Here is a 5,300-nt window from a genome sequence, read left to right as displayed (position 1 = left end):
TTCAGTGTTTTTGATCTTAGCCATTCTGACTGGCGTAAGGTGGTATCTCAGAGTTGTTTTGATTTGCATTTCCCTGATGATTAGGGATGTTGAGCAATTCCTTAAATGTCTTTCAGCCATTTGGGTTTCCTCTGTTGAGAATTCTCTGTTTAATTCTAAAGCCCATTTCTCAATTGGACTGTTGGTCGTTTTTGATGTCTAATTTCTTGAGTTCCTTATATATTCTGGATATCAGTCCTCTGTCACCTGTGGGGTTGGTGAAGATCTTTTCCCATTCAGTAGGCTGTCGCTTTGCCTTGTTGACCGTATCCTTTGCTCTACAAAAGCTTCTCAGTTTCAGGAGGTCCCATTGATTGATTGTTTGTCTCAGTGTCTGCGCTACTGGTGTTATATTTAGGAAGTGATCTCCTATGCCAATGCGTTAAGATTACTTCCTACTTTCTCTTCTAGCAGGTTTAGTGTAGCTGGATTTATGTTGAGGTCTTTGATCCACTTGGACTTAAGTTTTGTGCACGGTGACAGATATGGATCTATTTGCAGCCTTCTACACGTTGATATCCAGTTATGCCAGCACCATTTGTTGAAGATGCTTTCTTTTTTCCATTGTACACTTTTGGCTTCTTTGTCAAAAATTATATGTCCATAGGTGTGTGGGTTAATGTCAGGGTCTTCAATTCGATTCCATTGGTCCACATGTCGGTTTTTATGCCAATACCAAGCTGTTTTTATTACTGTAGCTCTATAGTAGAGATTGAAGTTAGGGATTGTGATGCCTCCAGAAGTTGTTTTATTGTACAGGTTTCTTTTAGCTATTCTGGGTTTTTTGTTTTTCCATATGAAGTTGAGTATTATTCTTTCCAGGTCTGTGAAGAATTGTGTTGGTATTTTGATGGGGATTGCATTGAATCTGTATATTGCTTTTGGTAAGATTGCCATTTTTACTATGTCAACCCTGCCTATCCATGAGCATGGGAGATCTTTCCATTTTCTGACATCTTCTTCAATTTCTTTTTTCAGGGACTTAAAGTTTTTGTCATATAGGTCCTTCACTTGCTTGGTTAGTGTTACCCCAAGGTATTTTATGTCATTTGTGGCTATTGTAAAGGGTGATGTATCTCTAATTGCCTTCTCATCTTCTTTGTCCATTGTATATAGGAAGGCTACTGATTTTTTTGAGTTGATCTTGTATCCTGCTATGTTGCTGAATGTGTTTATAAGCTTTATCAATTCCTGGGTGGAATCTTTGGGGTCACTCAAGTATACTATCATGTCATCTGCAAATAGGGAAAGCTTGACTTCTTCCTTTCCAATTTGTATCCCCTTAATCTCCTTATGTTGTCTTATTGCTCTGGCTAGAACTTCAAGTACTATATTGAATAAGTATGGGGAGAGTGGACAGCCTTGCCTCGTTCCTGATTTTAGTGGAATTGCTTTGAGTTTCTCTCCATTTAATTTGATGTTGGCTGTTGGTTTGCTATATATTGCCTTTATTATGTTTAGGTATGTTCCCCGTATTCCTGATCGCTCCAAGACTTTTATCATGAAGGGGTGTTGGATTTTGTCAAATGCCTTTTCTGCATCTAGTGAGATGATCATGTGGTTTTTTTCTTTGAGTTTGTTTATATGGCGTATTACGTTGACGGACTTTCGTATGTTGAACCACCCTTGCATCCCAGGGATGAAGCCTACTTGATCATGGTGGATAATTGTTCTGATGTGTTCTTGGAGTCTGTTTGCCAATATTTTATTGAGTATTTTTGCATCAATGTTCATGAGGGAGATCGGTCTGTAGTTCTCTTTCTTTGTTGTATCCTTGTTTGGTTTAGGAATCAGGGTAATTGTAGCCTCATAGAAGGAGTTTGTCTAATGTTCCTTTTGTTTCTATTATGTGGAACAATTTAGAGAGTATTGGAATTAACTCTTCTTTGAAGATCTGGTAGAATTCTGCGCTGAAACCATCTGGTCCTGGGCTTTTTTTGGTTGGGAGATTTTTAATGACTGTTTCTATTTCCTTAGGGGTTATTGGGCTATTTAAATAGTTTATCTGGTCTTGATTTAACTTAGGTATGTGGTACTTATCCAGAAAAATGTCCATTTCTTTTAGGTTTTCCAGTTTTGTGGAGTAGAGGTTTTTGAAATATGACCTTGTAATTCTCTGGATTTCCTCAATGTCTGTTGTTATGTCCCCCTTTTGATTTCTGATTTTGTTGATTTGGATTCTCTCTCTCTGTCTTTTGGTTAGTTTGGATAAGGGCTTGTCTATCTTGTTGATTTTCTCAAAGAACCAACTCTTTGTTTCATTAATTTTTTGTATTATTCTCTTAGTTTCTAATTTATTAATTTCCCCTCTCACTTTGATAATTTCCTGGCGTCTATTCTTCCTGGGAGACTTTGCTTCTTCTTGTTCTAGAGCTTTCAGGTGTGCTGTTAAGTCACTAGCGTGGGATTTCTCCAACTTCTTTATGTGGGCTTTAGTGCTATGAATTTCCCTCTTAGCACTGCTTTCATAGTGTCCCATAAGTTTGGGTATGTGGTGTCTTCATTTTCATTGATCTCTAGGAAGTCTTTAATTTCTTTCTTTATTTCTTCCTTAACCCATTGGTGATTTAGTTGAGCATTATTCAGTTTCCATGAGAAAGTAGGTTTTCTGTAGTTTTTGTTGTTGTTGAGATCTAACTTTAACCCATGGTGGTCTGATAGAACACAGGAGGTTATTCTAATTGTTTTGTATCTGTTGAGATATGCTTTGTGGCCAAGTATGTGGTCAATTTTAGAGAAAGTTCCATGGGTGCTGAGAAGAATGTATATTCTTTCTTGTTAGGATGGAATGTTCTGTAGATATCTATTAGGTCCAATTGGGTCATGATATCAGTTAAGTCCTTTATTTCTCTGTTAAGTTTCGATTTGGGAGATCTGTCCAGTGGTGAAAGTGGGGTGTTGAGATCTCCCACTATTAATGTGTGGGGTTTTATATGTGGTTTAAGCTTTAGTAATGTTTCTTTTACATATGTGGGTGCCCTTGTGTTTGGGGCATAAATGTTCAGAATTGAAACTTCATCTTGGTGGATCTTTCCTGTGATGAATATGTAATGTCCTTCTTTATCTCTTTTGATTGATTTTAGTTTGAAGTCTATTTTGTTGGATATCAGTATGGCTACCCCTGCTTGTTTCTTAAGACCATTTGATTGGAAAGTCTTTTCCCAGCCTTTTATTCTTAGGTAGTGTCTGTCTTTGAATTTTTTTTTTTTTTTTTTATTTTAAGTAAATTTATTTTACAACATCATTTAGTTCAACATAATAGCCACAGATTCCCCTGTTCTCCCACTCTCGCCCCCCTCCCCCTCCCCCATCCCACCCCCCATTCCCACCTCCTCCAGATCAAGGTCTCCCCTGAGGACCGGGATCGACCTGGTAGACTCAGTCCAGCCAGGACCAGTCCCCCCCTCCCAGACCGAGCCAAGTGTCCCTGCATATGTCCAGGATTCAAACAGCCAACTCATGCAACAAGCCAGGACCCGGCACCAACACACGGCTGCCTCCCAAACAGATCAAGCCAAATGACTGTCTCACCCGTTCAGGGGGCCTGATGCAGTTGGGGGCCCCTCAGCCTTTGGTTCATAGATCCTGTGCTTCCATTCGTTTGGCTATTTGTCCCTGTGCTTTATCCAACCCTGGCTTCAACAATTCTCGCTCATATAAACCCTCTTCTTTCTCACTAATTAGACTCCCAGTGCTCCACCAGGGGCCCAGCCATGGATGTCTGCATCCAGATTCCTCAGACCTTCCTTGGATGGGGTTTATGGCACAACTAACAGGGTGTCTGGCCATCCCATCACGGGGTAGGTCAGTTCCTGCCGTCTCTCGTCCATTGCCAGCAGTCTTTTCTGGCGGTATCTTTGTGGATCTCCGTGGGCCTCCCTAGCTCTCTGCTTCCTCCCCTTCTCATGTGGTCTTCATTTACCATGGTCTCCTATTTGTTGTTCTCCCTCTCTTTTCTTGATCCAGCTAGGATCTCCCACTCTCTTTCCCTCGACCGTCGCTCTTCATTGTTCCCACTCATGACCAGGCTGTTCATGTAGATCTCATCCATTTCTCCATGTCTTTTTTGGGGTCCCGTTTTCCAGGTAGCCTCACTGGTGATGTGAGTAGCAGTTCAGTCATCCTTGTTCCACATCTAGTATCTTCCTATGAGTGGGTACATACCATATTTGTCTTTCTGAGTCTGGGTCACCTCACTCAGGATGATTTTTTCTAGATCCATCCATTTGTCTGCAAACCGTATGATGTCATTGTTTTTCTCTGCTGAGTAGTATTCCATTGTGTATATGTGCCACAATTTCTTTATCCATTCTTCAGTTGAAGGGCATCTAGGTTGTTTCCAGGTTTTGGCTATTACAAACAATGCTGATATGAACATAGCTGAGCAAGTGCTCTTGTGGTATGATTGAGCATTTCTTGGGTATATGCCCAAAAGTGGTATAGCTGGATCTTGGGGAGATTGATTCCCAATTTTCTAAGAAAGCGCCATATTGATTTCCAAAGTGGTTGTACAAGCTTGCATTCCCACCAGCAGTGGAGGAGAGTTCCTCTAGCTCCACAACCTCTCCAGCATAAAGTGTCTTCAGTGTTTTTGATCTTAGCCATTCTGACAGGCGTAAGGTGGTATCTCAGAGTTGTTTTGATTTGCATTTCCCTGATGATTAGGGATGTTGAGCAGTTCCTTAAATGTCTTTCAGCCATTTGGGTTTCCTCTGTGAGAATTCTCTGTTTAATTCTAAAGCCCATTTCTCAATTGGACTGTTGGTCGTTTTGATGTCTAATTTCTTGAGTTCCTTATATATTCTGGATATCAGTCCTCTGTCACCTGTGGGGTTGGTGAAGATCTTTCCCATTCAGTAGGCTGTCGCTTTGCCTTGTTGACCGTATCCTTTGCTCTACAAAAGCTTCTCAGTTTCAGGAGGTCCCATTGATTGATTGTTTGTCTCAGTGTCTGCGCTACTGGTGTTATATTTAGGAAGTGATCTCCTATGCCAATGCGTTCAAGATTACTTCCTACTTTCTCTTCTAGCAGGTTTAGAGTAGCTGGATTTATGTTGAGGTCTTTGATCCACTTGGACTTAAGTTTTGTGCACGGTGACAGATATGGATCTATTTGCAGCCTTCTACACGTTGATATCCAGTTATGCCAGCACCATTTGTTGAAGATGCTTTCTTTTTTCCATTGTACACTTTTGGCTTCTTTGTCAAAAATTATATGTCCATAGGTGTGTGGGTTAATGTCAGGGTCTTCAATTCGATTC

This window comes from Peromyscus leucopus, chromosome 5, assembly GCF_004664715.2.
Source record: "Peromyscus leucopus breed LL Stock chromosome 5, UCI_PerLeu_2.1, whole genome shotgun sequence".
NCBI lineage: Eukaryota > Metazoa > Chordata > Mammalia > Rodentia > Cricetidae > Peromyscus > Peromyscus leucopus.
This window is presented reverse-complemented; position numbering follows the sequence as displayed.